General features: G+C 51.6%; 1 pseudogene; it reads right to left on the bottom strand.

The window, feature by feature from the left end:
• Positions 1 to 12,213: 12,213 nt before the first annotated feature.
• LOC147981411 (uncharacterized) lies at positions 12,214 to 13,953 on the bottom strand (annotated as a pseudogene).
• Between the last annotated feature and the right edge of the window lie 4,141 nt (positions 13,954 to 18,094).

Below are 18,094 nucleotides of genomic sequence, written 5' to 3'. Positions count from 1 at the left end.
GTGCAATAAGATAAGGTTGTACATACTATCTAAAAATGGCACGTCCATATTACTATTTTGAAATAACTGACAGGACCAGCATAACTTATCTGATGCCGTGTTTTTGAGTCAAACGACTAGTCAATGAGTCGTAACTAGAAGTCGACTCAAATACCTTGACTAGTCGATCGGCATGGCACGACTCGTCAAGACTCACTAACAGAACGACTCATCGACTCGTCAACTCAAAAACCTTGATCTGATGTGGATATTTATTTTATGGAATGATGATAAAAGCTCAGCTTCTAGTAACAAATTAGCAACTTTGGATCTCTCGCCCGCTCACCTCGCTGGGCAAGGAAAACCTTGCCAACGGATGGTAGCCAAATTGGCTTGCTCACACAAACGAGGAAAAAACTTGAAACTGCGGGTAACGAGATGAGTTGTGGGGAACCAAACTCCTCGCTTCTTTGCTTTGCCAGGCCAGGCAAGCGCTTGCCCAGAATCCAAACGTGCAGTAACCTTTGCTAGATTTACATGTCATGCCTGATTAGGCATAGCTTTGTTTTTCTTTTACACATTTAATTTTTCCGGTCCCTGGCAAAGACCCACTCAGAGTGAGAGGTTCACTACCTTTGGGGACAGCAACAAATTCGAATAGGTTTGCTTTTGCTTGTCCCTGACAAAGAGCCACTCAGAGTGAGAAGTCCAGAATTCAATGTGCACTCAATACAAAGTTTAGAATGTTGGGTAGTTGATGACAAAATTATGTACTAAGCTACATCATGGTCAGCAAAAATCTTAAGATTCTTCCAAAATAGGTTTAGTTTGACAACAGCCTAGAAATTCAACAATATAGCAAAAATTCTAGTTGGAAAATATTGGTCATGATCTGATGGAAAACTCAATCAAACCACAAGTTTAGGAGCACACCAGGGGTGCTTAAGTAGTAAGCAATGAACGGCAGACTTAAGAGCGCTTAATAGTCTTGGCAACAAACAGAATTATTTTGTTTTCTCTACTGAATAAAATAATGAAAAATAATGATGTTCATTAGATATGTTATGCTGCATATTGTGCAATGTATATAAAAGGAGTTCCATATAAAGAGCTCCATATTATTTGATGTCATCGATGGAAGGCCATGAAGGATTCATAAATGAAACTAACATCTGTTTCATTCAGCCACCAATTACTAATATCAAGTGAAAACAGCAATTAGTATTACCTAAAAGCAAATATATAAGGGACTAGGTCATTCATACAACTGGGCATTATCCATTGGATTGCTTGTTGTCAGTGTACAAAAGAAGGGGCGCACCTTTGTACCCCTTTACCTGTGCACGGACAGTCGGAGTCGCGCCCACGGCCGCACCAAGCAGAACAGGGGAGGTGAACCGAGGTAAAACCAAAGCCCAAGACAGCCAAAGCAACGCCAAGGCTGAGAACACAAAGAAGCAGAGAGGCGAAGCGGGTTCCCCCGGCGAGATCCTTCCCAGGGGCAGCCTCAGCGGCCCCGGCAAGACCCTTGACGGGGCGGCCCGCCCACACCAGCGGAGTGAGCCACCCTCGGGCCCACGGGTTCCAACTCAACCAACCACGTTGGAACCAGGGCTCGGGGGGCATCTCCATGGTGGCATGCAGATCTTTGTCAAGACCAAGGAATATTCAAGATCAGATGAGGATTAAGAGACAACGGTCCTCGGCAAGATCCTTGCCAAGGAGAGCCACCACACCCCCGGCAAGATCCTTGCCGGGGACGACAGCACGCCACGGCAAGACCCTTGACGGGCCACCCGGCAAGGCCCTCACAAAGGGCGTCAGCGGGGACACTTCCAGCACCGCACCAGCCAAGTCTCCACCGTCGTTCGCATGTAGCTGCCAGCCCAACCAGCTGAGCAGGCACCTGCGTGGCAACATGCAGCTCCCAGGCCAACTCAACAAGCGCCTGCGTGGCGGTATGAAGATCTTCGTGAAGACCCTACCACCACGCCACGTCAGCTGCCTGCCTGCCTACATGGCGCCGCACGCATCGCTGGCCAGGGCGCGTGTCGAAGCCAGGAGGAACGGCGACGGACGGGATGGGCCTCGCTCAGATCCCCGATAAAGCTAGGGGACACCTCAGTGGCGCATTAAATGCATCTTGTCCTGTAATATGAATGGTAAGCTCGTAGAACTGTATACCTTTCCACCTCCTGTGTGGCACTGTGGCAGCCCCTTTCGACTATAAAAGGAGGACCATGGCATACTGGAAAAGAATTTGGCTCTTTGGAACCACGCACCCACCATAGCTAGTTCGAGAGCTCAAGAGCTCTCTGAAATACATCCACCAAAGCAGGACTAGGGTTTTACGCATCCTCGCGGGCCAAACCTGGGTAAACGATCCTTGTGCTGATTACTAATCCTGCTCTTCTCGCAACCCTGCGCCCCGGCAACTGTAGTAGGGATTCTTGTGATCCCATAGGTGAAGTTCCACATCGACATCTTTGGCGCGCTAGGTAGGGGGCCAAAATTGTTAGAATCTGGTCTAGTAGTTAGCCTAGAGGTTCTTCATCGCCATGGCTCCCAAGAAGAAGACGGCCACGGCGGTCGGCTCGTCGGGGGCCGAACGGCCCGTGCCAGGGCACGCGAGCAGCGGCCCGGTCGTGGACAGAACCCGATCCGTGGTCCGCGAGCACCAGCATCGCCCTGGCAGTCAGACCCTGGCGAGCGGCGCCGTTCGTGCGCCAGGCGACGGGCCGCACGCCACCAAATCCAAAGACGGGGCTGGGCCCCCCGCAGGCGGCGCGGGGCCCTCCAGGAGTGTCGTTGTGCCACCCACGGGCGGCGCAGCAACCTTCTGGCCGCCCACTGTGTGCGCGACGAGCAGCGTCACCACACTGGTGACCCTAGACACCGCCGTGGGAATAGCCCTGTGCGTCGTCCGCGGGATGAAGGAGTTCAGCATGCCCGCCGAAGTGCTGGCAAAAATGGCGCGCAGCCGCTGGGTCGTGATAGAGCTCCTTCTAATGTGGTTAGAAGTTGAAGCGCGCCACGGTCCACGCAGCTGTCACCGCCACTCACGCCAGCAGAAGCTTTGGCGCGCGTGCAGCTGCTCCTCGACTTCCCTCCTGCTGCGGACAAGCTCGACGAGTGGAGGGCCACCATCCGGAGCCTCGTTATCGTCGCCAACAAAGATGATCCACGACCGGCGGGACCCTCAGGACAAAGCTCCACCGAGCCACCGTATGCTAGCGCTGGGAGGACCGGGGGTGCTGTGGTCACGGTGGACTCTCCCCCTCCTCGCCAGCCGCCGCGGGCGTCGGCTTGTCGTGACGACGCTTGTGATAACATCTCTATAGCGTCGTCCGACCCGCGGACCCACCGCGACCAGCGCCAAGTTCTTCGAGAACGAGCTCACAAAGATGCTTGAACCACTATCGAGCGCCGCCTGATACACGCCACCAATCGGACAAGCGGGCGGGACCCGCTATGGACCACCCAACGCTGGGGGGCTCCGGCGGCCTACCTTACAAGGTGGGCTGCCCAGCCTTTACCCGCGAGCTGCGGCAGTTCCAGTGGCTGTCCCACCGCACGTTCAAGCCTGACGTCGGTGGGAAGTATACTGGCAAGACCCATTCGTCCGAGTTCCTCAGCATCTACACCATCGTGATGCAGGCTGCCAGAGCTCGCGACGACAAGGTGCTTGCCAATTACTTCCCGTTGGCTCTGAAGCCCAATGTTATGTCTTGGTTGATGTACTTGCCGGCAGATTCCATTTCTTCTTGGTCGGATCTGTGCCATGAGTTCATTGGCGCCTTCACTGGAGGCCACCAAGCTCATGGCCAGGCTAGTGATCTGCAGATCATTCCCTAGAAGGAAGGGGAAACCCTGCACAAGTACATCCAAAGATTCAGCCGGGTGCAGTACAACATCCTCGACGTTCATCCCGCCGCTGTGATCAGCGTGTTCCATCAGAATGTGCGCAACCGCAAGATGCGCAAAGAGCTGGCGATGAACAAGGTTAAGGGAGTGGGCGAACTCTATGTTTTGGCCGATAGGTGCGCCCGGGCTGAAGAAGGAAGGAAGTACCCTGGTGAAGACGCTGGTGCGGAAACCGACTCTACTGATGAAGAAACCGCAGCCCCGACGAAGAAGGGTCGGCGTTGCAACAGGAAACGCAAGGGCAAGGCCGTGCTTGCCGTTGAACGGTCTGACGACACCGGCGCTGCCAAGAAGGTCAGGGCTGACGACCCCGACAAGGGGATTTCCGGGCGTTGCCTGCCGGGCCTTAGCAGCTGCCAACAAGCCAGGGGGCTCCGGCAAGCAGTACTGCAAGATCCACCGCACCAAAGGCCACAACCTCCAGAACTGCCGGCAAGTCGAGCTGCTTGCTGAAAAGCAAAAGGCCGAGTATGAGTGGCGGGACAAGGAGAAGGGCCAGGACGGTGCCGACGGATCCGGCAAGAAGCGTGGCGGCCAAGGAGGCCGCCGTGACAAGGACAGCCGGCAAGAGAGGCCCGCCCGGGGCCGTGACAAGAAGCAAGAACACGATGATCATGACGAGGACGACGAGTCCGGCGAGCAAGAGTTCTAGAAGGCTACAAAGGCCATGTGCCTCGACGGTGGCGCCTCGCTGCACACTTCTCACCGCCAGCTCAAGCAGGTGGCGCGTGAGATTACAGGAGCGAAGCCGTCGTTCGACGCTCAGAAGCCGCTGAAGTGGTCCAGCACGGCCCTCATCTTTGGCACCGAGGACCACCCGGACCGCACAACCGCGGTCGGGTGTTTCCCATTGTTGGTCTCGCCAACGATACGCAACCTCAATGTGAACAAGATGCTGGTCAATGGCGGGGCCGGCCTGAACTTGATCTCGCCCATCGTGATCAAAAGGCTACAAATCCCTGATGGAGATCTCGAGGAAACGGGCACGTTCTAAGGGGTCAATCCGGGGAGGAGCCAGCCGAAGGGGAAGGTCACGCTGCCCGTGACGTTTGGAGGGGAGTTGAACCACAGGACGGAGAGGATCGTCTTCGACGTGGCCGAGATTCCCTTGCCCTACAACGGGATCCACGGCCGCCCGGCACTAGCCAAGTCCATGGCGGCGGCGCACTACGCCTACAACATGCTAAAGATGCCCAGGCCGTTGACCATCATCTCCGTCCCCTCCGATAATAAAGACGCGCTGATTTGCGCCGACCAACTCAACCGGGAAGCTGTTGCAGCAGCTGCCGCCAAGGCACTTGCTCCTGCCGCCGAAACCCAGGGAGGGAAAAATAAGCCCGGCAAGACCTCTCGCACCCACTCCGGCAAGCGCAACTCCTTGGAGTGTTGTGCTACCGTCGAGGACGTGCCAGAGAGCTCTACCGGCAAGAGCAAAAAATCAAGAGCTGAGCCACCGCATACCAAGAAGGTGTCCGTCCGGGAAGATGGCACGGGAGGGGCTTTCACCACAGGCTCCACCCTCGACAGCAAATAGGAAGGCGCGCTCGTCACCTTCCTGCGGGCGAATGTCGACTTGTTTGCGTGGCAAGCATCTGACATCCCCGGTGTTCCCAGGAAGGTGATTGAGCACCACCTAGCTGTCTGTCCTCATGCGCGGCCCGTCAAGCAGAAGGTCAGAAAGCAGGCACTAGAGAGGCAAGAGTTCACCACCGAGGAGATCAGGAAGTTGGAAGCGGCGGGTTTGGTGAGAGGAGCGCTCCATCCGACGTGGTTGGCTAATCCGGTGGTGGTGCGCAAGGCAAATAAGAAGTGGAGGCTGTGTATTGACTACACAGATATCAATAAGGCTTGTCCTAAGGACCACTTCCCGTTGCCGCGCATCGACCAGATTGTCGACACCATGGCCGGGTGTGATCTGCTGTCATTCCTCGACGCCTACTCGGGCAACCACCAAATCTTCATGACAAGATGAAGAGAAGACAGCATTCATCACCCCATGTTGTACGTATTGCTTTTTACAGATGCCTTTCGGGTTGAAGAGTGTTGGCTCGATGTTTGCAAGAGCAGTCCAAATTGGTTTTGAACCCCAGCTCCATAGAAATATGGAGGCATACATGGATGACATAGTGGTCAAAACCAAGGACGGAGCAACTCTTGTGCAAGATCTGGAAGAGACATTTGCCAACCTACGCAAGATCAACCTTAAGCTGAACCCTGAGAAGTGTGTCTTCGGCGTTCCGTCCAGCAAGCTTCTCGGATTCTTTGTGTCGCAGTGCGGGATCGAGGCAAACCCAGACAAAATCAAGGATATTGAATAGATTGAGGCGCCCAAGCGGATCAAGGATGTGCGTCGGCTCACCGGCCGCGTCACCGCCATGAGCCGATTCATCTCCAAGTCCGCCGAGCGTGCCCTTCCCTTCTTCAAAATATTGAAGAAGACAGGCCCGATGGAGTGGACCCCAGAAGCCGAGGCGGCGTTGCAGGATCTGAAGAAATACCTTTCCTCCACGCCAATACTGATTGGGCCTAAGCAATAAGAACCGTCGCTGCTGTACCTAGCGGCAACGAATCAAGTGGTCAGCGCCGCACTGGTGGCACAGAGGGAGGTCGATGAGGAGGCAGTCGCGACGGCAGAACCAGCGGATGGCGAGCCAATGATTCCCCCAGCAGGATCTGGTGCCGGCAAGGCAAGGCCCCAGGCAGAGTTTGACGCCATCAGGACAATGCCCGCGCAGTCAAGCAAAGTGGTGCGGAAGAAGAAGATGATGTAGCACCCAGTTTACTTTGTCAGCTCCCTCTTGCAGTGGGCTAGGTCGAGGTACTCCGGTGTGCAGAAATTGCTCTTCGGCCTCCTTATGGCCTCGAGGAAGCTGCATTATTACTTCCAAGCCCACGAGATCACTGTCGTCACCCGCCTCCCGCTACAACGGATACTGCATAACCCAGATGGAACCGCAAGGATTGTGGAATGGGCCTTGGGTTGAAGTTTGAAAGTACCTCAACAATCCAGAGCAGAATCTTGGCAGAGTTCATTGCGGAATGGACCTCAACACCTGACGAAGAAATCCAAGAGACTGCCCTCCCCGGCAAGGAGGCGGACCACGACTGGATCATGTACTTTGACGGGGCTTTCTCGCTGCAAGGCGCCGGTGTCGGTGTGCAGATTGTCGCACCCACCGAAGAGCACCTCAAGTATGTGATCCAGATGCACGTTCCCAGGGAGATGTCCAGAAACAACACTGCTGAGTACGAGGGGCTGCTTGCCGGTCTTAGGATCGCGGCAGACCTCGGGGTGAAGAAGCTCATCGTAAGGGGTGACTCGCAGCTTGTCGTCAGACAAGTCAACAAGGATTACCAGAGCCCATTGATGGAGGCCTACGTAGATGAAGTGAGGAAGCTGGAGGAGCGCTTTGATGGTATCCAAGCGGAGCACGTTCCCCAAGCGGAGAACGACATCGCTGATTACCTATCGAAGCATGCTGCATTCAAGCTACTTGTGGAACCAGGTACCTTTTTGCTCCGGTTAACTCAGCCATCCGTCGAACCGTCAGCGGGGTAGAACAAGCGAAGGAAATCAGGTCCCGGCAAGTACTTCCCCGCCGAGCCCCCTGGGGCTGCCGGCAAGGATGCTACCGTGGACGCTGAGCCTGCCAAAGAGCAATTGGCTCTGGCAGGGCGTCGAGCCCTGGCCGTGGAGGCAGCCGCTCCCATGGCAGAGGAAATGCCTTTGGTCCTTGCCGTCGAGCCCCAGGCTCCGTTGTGGGCGCAGCATACTGTCCGATTCCTCCAAACAGGGGAACTTCCTGAGGAGCAGGAAGAAGTGGAAAAAGTAGCCCGTCGGTCTGCCCTGTACCAGTTCGTCGATGACGTCCTGTACAGGAGAAGGCCGAATGGTGTGAAATTGAAGCGCATCCCCGGGAGGAAGGATTGGAGCTGTTGGCAGAGATACATGGAGGCATATGTGGCTCCCACATAGGGTCGAGGGCCCTTACAAAAAAGGCATTCCAACAAGGTTTCTTCTGGCCCACCGCCCTCTAGGATGCGACGACACTAGTAACCAAGTGTGAAGCGTGTCGGTTCCATTCAAAGAGGCTTCATTAGCCAGCTCAAGTCCTTTAAACGATCCCTCTCTCCTGGCCATCCTCGGTCTGGGGGCTCGACATACTGGACCCTTTTCCCCATGCTGTCAGGGGCTTTGAGTACTTGTACATGGCAATCGACAAGTTCACAAAGTGGCCAGGGGTGGAACCGGTGAGGAAGGTGACAGCATAGTCAGCCGTCAAGTTCTTCAAGGGACTAGTCTGTCATTTTGGTGTGCCAAACAGAGTCATCACCGACAACGGCACGCAGTTCACAAGTCACACCTTCATGCAGTACATTCAAAACCTCGGCGGCAAGGTCTGCTTTGCTTCCGTGGCACACCACCAGAGCAACTGCCAAGCAGAGAGGGCGAATGCTGAGGTGTTGCGAGGCCTGAGAACGAAGACCTTTGACAGGCTGCACAAGAGCGGAAGGCACTGGATTGATGAATTGCCGACATTTCTTTGGAAAGAGTATAAGAATTGAAAAACGGAATAAGAAATAATAGAGGAACTGCTGCTAGGGCTTAACTTGATGGTGGCACGATGTCGCGGGCTCGCGGCGATATATTCCAAGGACCGAAGAACAGCCGGTCGGCGCGATTAGATCGATGGCGAATGACGGAGGCGAGGGGGCGAGGACTCGTCACGTAGTCTTCACGTGGTTACGGCGGCGGCGGCGGCTGAGTCGCATCACAAAATTAAAGGGTTGCTCGTGTCGCGTGAACTTCCAGCGGTGCGTGCGTTCCTGATACACATAGGCTTGCTCATGAGTTTTTTATGGGCAAGGCCTGCTCCTACGTGCCTAGGTGGGCTTACCAGCCGACGAGCTTTTTTATACCAGAAAAAAGGAAAATAAGTGGGGGGTAAATAAACTGGGCTAAGTGGAGGCAGAGTTACCATACGAAGGGCTATGTACAAATGGACCTGAAAATCAAGTGGGGGCATTCGCCCCCACGGGGCCTAACCTGGATTCGCCCCTGCCTGTTACCACATCTTTCCGTTTCTTGGTGAATGGCCAGATAAAAGGGGGTCGGGACCCCGGGTGCTACCGCACCTTTCCGTCTCATCAAGGTTGAATGGCCAGATAAAAGGGGGTCAGGACCCCCCGGCGCTACCGCACCTTTCCATTTATTGGTATCTGTGTAAGGTTACAAAGAGTAAAGTGAGCAGTTGGTAGTAGCCATATAGGAATTTAACCACTGCTGCATTATTGATTGTGGGAAAAATTGCAGAAGATATGAGCAAATCTCACTTATCCCGAACTCATCTAAATAATACTAGTAGTTAGTAGCGTGTCAGCCTAGACAGCAAACCACTTGCTCTTATCTACATCAGATTTGTTAATTAGATGGGTAACATGGATTACTAAGAAGGTTGTCACGAATAGCCTTGAGGGTGTCGTCCCACGCTTCAACATCACCCGCAAATGGACTTCGCTGATGAGATCGTCCCCAAGATCGATAGCCTTGAGGGTGTCGTCCCACGCTTCAACATCGACGTCAACCTATCATAGTTACTGGTATCTCTGGTTTTCAAAAATCCACAGGCAGACGCTGTTGTAGGAGCTCTGGCGGTACCCGGCCTGGCGTGCGCGATTCGCCATTTGGAGTTGGAGCCCGGTGACAAGGAGATCGTGAGGCTGTCATGCCTCCACACTAATGCCTTCCACATCCCGTGCATCAAAGTATGGTTCTATCAAGAGTCAAAGTGCCAAATTTGGCCGCGTGAGGTGATGGATTACTTCGGCTTTAGATTCTAAGATTAGTAAGCTGAAGGTGCTTGACTCAAAAATCTTGAATGCAAAGATGTTGATAGATTACATAGCAGATGAATAAATTTCATCCCCGCAAAAAAGAAACAAAGAATAAATTCCGATGTAATAAATATTTGGGAGGCGGGACTGGTTTTTCAGCACCCGGGTGTCTAGGCACCCGGTTTATCAGCACCTTCCGTGGGAGCCTGGCAATATTTAAAACGAATCTGTGAACGGCAGATTCTTGGTGCACGGCCAGATAAAAGGGGGTCGGGACCCCCGGGTGCTAGCGCACCTTTCCGTCTCATCAACGGTGAATGTCCAGATAAAAGGGGGTCGGGACCCCCGGGTGCTACCGCACCTTTCCGTTTCTTGGTATCTGTGTAAGGTTACAAAGACCAAAGTGAGCAGTTTGTAGTAGCCATACAGGAATTTTAACCACTGCTGCATTATTGATTGTGGGAAAAATTGCAGAAGATGTGAGCAAATATCACTTATCCCGAATTCATCTAAATAATACTAGTAATTAGTAGCGTGTCAGCCTAGACAGCAAACCACTTGCTCTTATCTACATCAGATTTGTTAATTAGATGGGTAACATGGATTACTAAGAAGGTTGTCAGGAATTTAGATATCATGTTATATCAGATAGAAGAATTCATATTTGGATCGGAGTGAGTAACTGTTAATTTTCTCTTAATGCCTAGCTTAATTCTAGATGGGTCATCAAAGTCCAGATTGCAAATCCCTCCGCTCGTCTCACTATTAGCGTCTTTCTCTGAGAATCTGTTTCAAAGCATTTGCCAGTTGAGAAAATAAAAGAAATTGTTTACTACTGTATTTCTACACTTAAATGCTTTCAACCTGGTAAAGGTGATTGTAGTTTTTGAATCTATAGGAATGTGGCCAAAGATATATAGTTATAGGAACCGAAGTGAGTAGTGGCCAGTAATGCTATGTAGTATAGTGATACATCATTTTAAGCCCACACCATTGACTTTGGGTGCAATAAGGTAAGGTAGTGCATACTGTCTACAAATGGCAGGTCCATATTACTATTTTGAAATAACTGACAGGAGCAGCATAACTTATCTGATGCCCTCTTTTCGAGTCGAACGACTAGTCAATGAGTCGTAACTAGAAGTCGACTCAAATACCTCGACTAGACGATCGGCATGGCACGACTCGTCAAGAGTCGCTAACAGAATGACTCATCAACTCGAAAACCTTGAGTTGATGTGGATATTTATTTTAAGGAATGGTGCTAAAAGCTCAGCTTCTAGTAACAAATTAGCAACTGTTGATCTCTCGCGCGCTCACCTCTATGGGCAAGGACAACCTTGCCAACATATGGTAGCCAAATTTGCTTGCTCACACAAATGAGGAAGAAACTTGAAACTGCGGGTAACGAGATGAGTTGCAGGGAACCAAACCCCTCGCTTCTTTGCTTTGCGAGGCAAGGCAAGCGCTTGCCGGCAAGCGCTTGCCCAGAATCCAAACGTGCAGTAACCTTTGCTAGATTTACATGTCATGCCTGATTAGGCATAGCTTTGTTTTTCTTTTACCCATTTAGTTTTGCCGGTCCCTGGCAAAGACCCGCTCAGAGTGAGAAGTTCACAACCTTTGGGGACAACAACAAATTCAAATAGGTTTAGTTTTGCCGGTCCCTGACAAAGAGCCACTCAGAGTGAGAAGTTCAGAATTCAAAGTGCACTCAATACAAAGTTCAGAACGTTGGGTAGTTGACGACAAAATTATGTACTAAGCTACATTATGGTCAACAAAAATCTTAAGATTCTTCCAAAATACGTTTAGTTTGACAACAGCCTAGAAATTCAACAATATAGCAATAATTCTAGTAGGAAAATATTGGTCATGATCTGATGGAAAACTCAATCAAAACACAAGATTAGGAGCACACGAAGGGTGCTTAAGCAGTAGGCAACGAACGGCAGACTTAAGAGCGCGTAATAGTCTTGGCAACAAACAGAATTATTTTGCTTTCTCTACTGAATAAAATAATGAAAAATAACGATGTTCATTAGATATGTTAGGCTGCATATTGTGCAATCTATATAAAAGGAGTTCCATATAAAGAGCTCCATATTATTTGACGTCATCGATGGAAGGCCTTGAAGGATTTATAAATGAAACTAGCATCTGTTTACATTCAGCCACCAATAACAGATATCAAGTGACAACAGCAATTAGTCTTACCTAAAAGCAAATATATAAGGGACTAGGTCATTCATACAACTAGGCATTATCCATTGGATCGCTTGTCACTTACAAAATATGTAAAGCTAACCAACATTGTTCAAGGCCACAAAAGGGCATGCACCATGAAAAGCACGTTTTGGAATGCTGCCACGGAACTAGACCATTAGTCACACGCACGCACACCCTACGACTAGTTTTTACAAAGGCATTTGTGCCACCATGTTAAATGCATGAAGCAGCACAGACTTTCAGAAATCATCTGCCAACCAAATCCGCGAAACAGGGAATATAAGGTAAACCACACATGAAATCTCCAGAATTGCACATAAGATGTGCTTCCCTGCTATCCATATCATACGACAGATTCTCCTCCTTCCAGTCAGTAACGAAAATCAAATTACGATCTGAATGAATTGCAAACATCTCATACTTAAAGGTCATGTCCTCTTCGTCACAATTTTCTGTCGCATATTCCCTTCCAAACATTTGGGGAACATCAATAGTATGCTTTAGGGTCCACACTTCAGTAGCATAATCCTCAAGTACCCTCACAAAGAGTTGGTAATAATAAGGAACCATATACCAAGCATGCAATTTCCCCTGAGAGTATCCAATTGAGCTATAACCAGACCTAGCTTCTTCCATTCCTTCCGGGAGAGCAATTTCCCCACAAATATCCCCCTTTGAGTCCACTGCAGCTATAATAGGTTCCTCGATCACCAAATGCATAAAATGCATCATGCCATTCACGAAGGCACATTCTGCAGTAAAAGGAGGATACTCTCTGGTTTCCCCCCACTCACGGCTGCTCCCAGTCCATCGCCCGGTTTCGGATGAGTATATCGCCACATAGTCGGGCAACTCTACCAGGGATGTAAACACCAAAAAGCGAGGAAGGGTTGTGCTAGTTTTATATGCGCAGGTTCATCATCCTCTTCATCCTGCCATACTATAGGAGGCAACACGGTCCACTGGCGGTCATAGGATTGCACACGATATAATTGCATTCCTCGTCTTCTTGCGATTCCCAGCATTTGCAGAGGAGAAGGCTGCTGCAGCATTGTTTGAGCTTGACCCTAGCGTAGCTCCCGTGAAGGAAAGGGATCAAAGCGTCGACCAGAGAGACGGCTCCCGGCCCTGGACAGATTGTTGAAACGGAGACCACCGTCTGAGTGGCGGGTGTGGAAGAATCCGTAATTCTAGGGGTTGGACTTCATAAGCCGGAAAGGGCAATAGAGCCGCAGCTTTGTGTGCCTGGATCTGGATGGGCTTTACCACTTCTTCGAAAATTTTGCCCAAAGGTTGTGTATATCGGGAAATAGGGTAAAATAATAGAGCGGGGCGGCGGCTGTGTATATCGGGAAAAAATGTTTTTCTAACAAATTACCTTATATGGATGCAGATCCTTATGTGCCAATTTTCCGTAGGGCATATTTAAAAGGCATATCCAAATGTCCGCGTATACCTACTTCCATTTTAGAGACACACATAGGCACCGCTTTCTTCACCGTTTTTCAAACTAATTTTGTCATGTATTTTCAAGATTCAAGAATAAAACAAGGGTAGATGTAGCGTGCCAAACAATTCACAGTAAATTGTACTACATATATAGCTTATCCTGAAGCGGGCCGACAGAAAGAAAATGCCAGCAAGCGCACCGCCCTACCAATCAAACCCTAGAAAAAACGGTTACTTGGTCCAATAGTTCATAAAAAAACGCTCCAAGTTCCTCGTATAAAGGGGGTTGTAACTCCCCTGGTACTTCCCCAATATCACATGACCCATAATTTCACTCCATCGCCTTCACATCTTATGTCACCCGGCCCGCTCATCCCATCCAATTCTCTCTTGTGCCACCAAACCGCCGAGCGTCCATAGCGACCACTAGGGCACTATGCTGCCATCGTCAGTCGTAGTGGGCCATCGCATCAGCTGACACCGCTCGCCCCTTCATATTCCTTCGTCTGGCAACCCATGAGACAATTGAACCTGCATCGGCGTACCATCTGAGCATTACAGCCCGTGCCTAGGCGCGACCGGTTAAATCCATGAGTAATCCAGAAAGGGGAAAATTCAATTCCCCACACATCACCCCCGCATTGCCAACACGAATGCCAATGCCAATACCGGCGCATCAATGGAGGAGCAGGCCCGCTTCATCGAGCCGCCGAAGTTTCCCCCGAGGTGGATTGAGTCAGGGTACGCCCCCACGGCGGCGTTTCCAGACGACGGCGAGGAACCGCCCCGGTTCGTGCAGTGCCCGGCGCCGACGTACGTGCTTGACGTGTCCAAGAGGAAGAACATCGCAGCCTACAGCAGCCACAGCAGGTTCGCGCCGAACGCCTTAGTCTAGCTCATTGTCCGTGGCGACAAAGACGAGTCGTGCCCCCACCTGATGGTCTCCGCTATGGAGACCATCCCGTCGATGAGCGAGCTGAGCATCAATTATGGCGTCAATCAGTGACGATGGGCAACGTTTCCTGTATGTTTACCCTCATTTGCAATTTTCATGAACCTTTCGCCTTCATTTTCAGTTGTCATGAACCTTTCTGTCATTGTTAAGGATTGTACCATTGAATGGACGCAGCGCTAAGACACCTTAAACTGAACTGTTTGCTTGTATTTCTTGTGCTTGATTTGCCGTGTTTGCACTTTGCAGTCGACAAGTTATAGCCTGAAACCATATTTGCATGAATTGAGTCTGGGATCGACATCATAACCATGGATGTGAGCGTTTAGTTGAGAATTTCATTCGGTTTAGTTTTCTGTAGTCGTTGCAAAGGTTCATGAAGATGTACGTGTCTAGGACGGCCTCTACAATGTCGTCTCCGCCACCTACGGCCCCGGCAAGTCTGGCCCCGACGTCTGCAAGTTCAAGCGCGTGCGTCTGCCCGGCCAGGAAGCGGTTGGCAGCAACATGTGACGCTCCGCTAGAGACCTCATCAACCAGCTCGACGCCGAGATCCGTCTGCCCGGCTACATCATGTTGGACATGTCCAACGGCAAGGAGGCCATTCCCGTCCCCGTCCGCAACACCGTGGACCACGACGTCTATCCCCTCGAGAGAGCGGGCGCCGGGAGCATGGTGCTGCCACCGTGCCCGCAAACCGCGTCTACGGCTGCGGGAGAATACTCCTGCGCGCTGTTCATCTAAAGTTTATTCTTTTAATTACATTATTTTGTAATGCATGAAATTTTTTAATTTGAAGAATATTTGAAAAACCATTGAACACTTTTTAATCACATGACTATCTTACTAAAATATATTAACTACTTATTACATGGTTACATTTTTTAAAAACTCAAATATATTTTAAAATGCATTCAACACTTTTTTTAATTACATCCAAATTTCTATAAATATATCAAACAGTTCTTTTAGTACATGGATTGCTAATAAAAAAATTTCTAATGACACAAACGTTTATGAAAATTGACCGAGCACTTTTTAAATTACATGAATTTCTTTGTAAAAATATGAGAAACACTTTTGTAATTACATGAACATTTTCTAATCTATTAATTGCTCCACATCCGCAAGGAGGTCTATGAACTTATCACCTTAGTAATCTATGTCATATTCATCTTACTGAATCTTGCTCTGATCTTATAAGCTGAAGTACGTCACCATCTCACAATAATAATATGGGCACGTCAGTATATGAATCCTGTTGGAATAAGCCACGGCGTCTAGTGCAGTCGGGCTCGTCGGGCGCGTCCGATGCGCGCGGGACGTGCGGGACGCACTGGTGCGGTCGGGCTCGTCGGGCGCGTCCGGTGCGCGCGGGACGTGCGGGACGCACTGGTGCGGTCGGGCTCGTCGGGCGTGTTGGGTGCGCGCGGGACGTGCGGGACACAGCAGCGGCGTGGCGTATGTGTGTGCATGTGTAGTGCCGTGTCATGTGGCAGTATTGCACGTACGGAAGCGGCTGTACATACGGTGGTTAGTTGCATGCATATGTGAGTTTGTTAGCTGCATGCGCATGCGATTGAAGGCCTAGTCTTTGGGACGTAGGAGAGAATCTAGGAAACAGATTAGATGCATGCAAGTAGTTGGCTTGTATTGTGCGTCTGTTAGTGGGGCTAGTGGCCGAGCGTGGTGGCTGGACTATGCGTGTGCGGGTACTACTTAAGCATTGTAATCAGCTTGGTTCTGTTAATGAGAAGAGGAGGAAAATGTAGCCCATGTGTTCTCATCGGGAGAACGAGGCAAAGCCAATTTTCTCCACGGTGAGCTGTGTATACGTGTGTGTTCCTTTCATGGTGTGTGTTTATGAGATAAGAGAGAAACCACAAGAGTTGGGAGGTAGAAGAAGAAGCGGCGCCGCAAGGAGGAGGCAGCGCCAACAATTGGTATCATAAGCTGGGTCATCTTGGGCCATGCCGGAGGCGTGCCGGCGATGGTGGTGTTCGTCGGCGGCTGTGCGGAGCTCCGGGGCGTGCGTCGGCCAGTGAAGGTGCGCGGCGCGGCGGCTGTCATGGCGGATGCGGAGGTGGCGCGCGGTGAGTCCGCGACGAGCATGGCGGACATGTAGGTCGAGGCGGCGCAGCTGCGGCGCATGGCGACGACGACGGCGGCAGACCGGGCGCGACCGATGCGTATTATGGGTGCGCACTGGATGCGTTGGGACCGCCGGATTGGACTGCGTCGGGGCGCTGAACCTGGTCGCGCAGATCGCGTACGTGCGCGGCGGGAGCGCGGGCCAGGAGCGCGGGGACGTGGGGAGTGCGCGTGAAGAGTACGGCGGTCGCGGAGACGAGGAGGTTGCGAAGGACCTGCGTGGTAGCGCAGGAGGTCGCGGCGCCTCGGCGCGACAACCGTGGAGGCGCGCGGCACGGAGACGCGGCGAGCGGCGGCTTGTGCCGAAGACGCAGCGGAGGAGTCCCCAGCGCCGAGATGACATCGACGAGGCAGGGCTCCTGTCGGCAGGCCGTGCGGCGACGTCATGGCTTAGGGGGAGTGTGTTGGAATAAGCCATGGCGTCTAGTGCAGTCGGCCTCGTCGGGCGCGTCCGGTGCGCGCGGGACGTGCGGGACACACTGATGCGGTCGAGCTCGTCGGCCACGTTGGGTGCGCACAGGACGTACGGGACGGAGCAGCGGCGTGGTGTATGTGTGTGCATGTGTAGTGCCGTGTCATGTGGCAGTATTGCACGTACGGAAGCGGTTGTACATACGGTGGTTAGTTGCATGTATATGTGAGTTTGTTAGCTGCATGCGGATGCGTTGATGGCCTAGTCTTTGGGACGTAGGAGAGAATCTAGGAAACAGATTAGATACAAGTAGTTGGCTAGTCTTGTGCGTCTGTTAGTGGGGCTAGTGGCCGAGCGTGGTGGCTGGACTATGCGTGTGCCGGTACTACTTAAGCATTGTAATCAGCTTGGTTCTGTTAATGAGAAGAGGAGGAAAATGTAGCCCATGTGTTCTCATCGGGAGAACGAGGCTAAGCCAATTTTCTCCACGGTGAGCTGTGTTTACGTGTGTTCCTTTCATGGTGTGTGTTTATGAGATAAGAGAGAAACCACAAGAAAGTTGGGAGGTAGAAGAAGAAGCGGCGCCGCGAGGAGGAGGCAGCGCCAACAAATCCCTCATGCAGTAAATAAAAGTACACAGTTCTCTTCGAGCTGTTTGCGGTCATTACCGACATTAATTAGGGAGCAAATGGAAAAGTTTTCAAACTCATCATGCAAAACTTTCCGTTCCTAGTAGGAGGCCCTCAACAACATCCCTTCAGTTTACGCCCGTTGTTTTCGGCTCTACAGTCCACCATGGTGCGTATGAGATGACAGTAGAGCTCATTTCGTTTCCTTGGGGAGACAGAGCGGGCGCCGGGACCATGGTGTTGCCACCTTAGACATGGCAGTCGTCACAGCAACGCATGTCGTCGGCTATGGGAGAGTTTTCCTCCGCATCGCCCCCCTCCCTCGAGGGTGCGATCTCCCGACCTCCATGTGCATCCACGACTACGTGGTTGTGTCGCGTGGGAGGCGCATGATAGGGATCCAGGCCCTCTGAACAGCGATGTGCATCATCCTCGTCTTGTTCTAAGATGACCAGGCACCCTTCGACCACAATGTCGAGGTCGCGGACATTGCGATCTTCCAAAACTACAAGATTTGTCGTGGGTTCATCCACG

The sequence above is a fragment of the Triticum urartu genome, chromosome 3A (assembly GCF_056163025.1).
Source record: "Triticum urartu cultivar PI428250 chromosome 3A, HENAU_Tu73, whole genome shotgun sequence".
NCBI lineage: Eukaryota > Viridiplantae > Streptophyta > Magnoliopsida > Poales > Poaceae > Triticum > Triticum urartu.
Note: the sequence above shows the minus strand (reverse complement) of the source record. Positions and strands in the feature narration are given on the sequence as shown.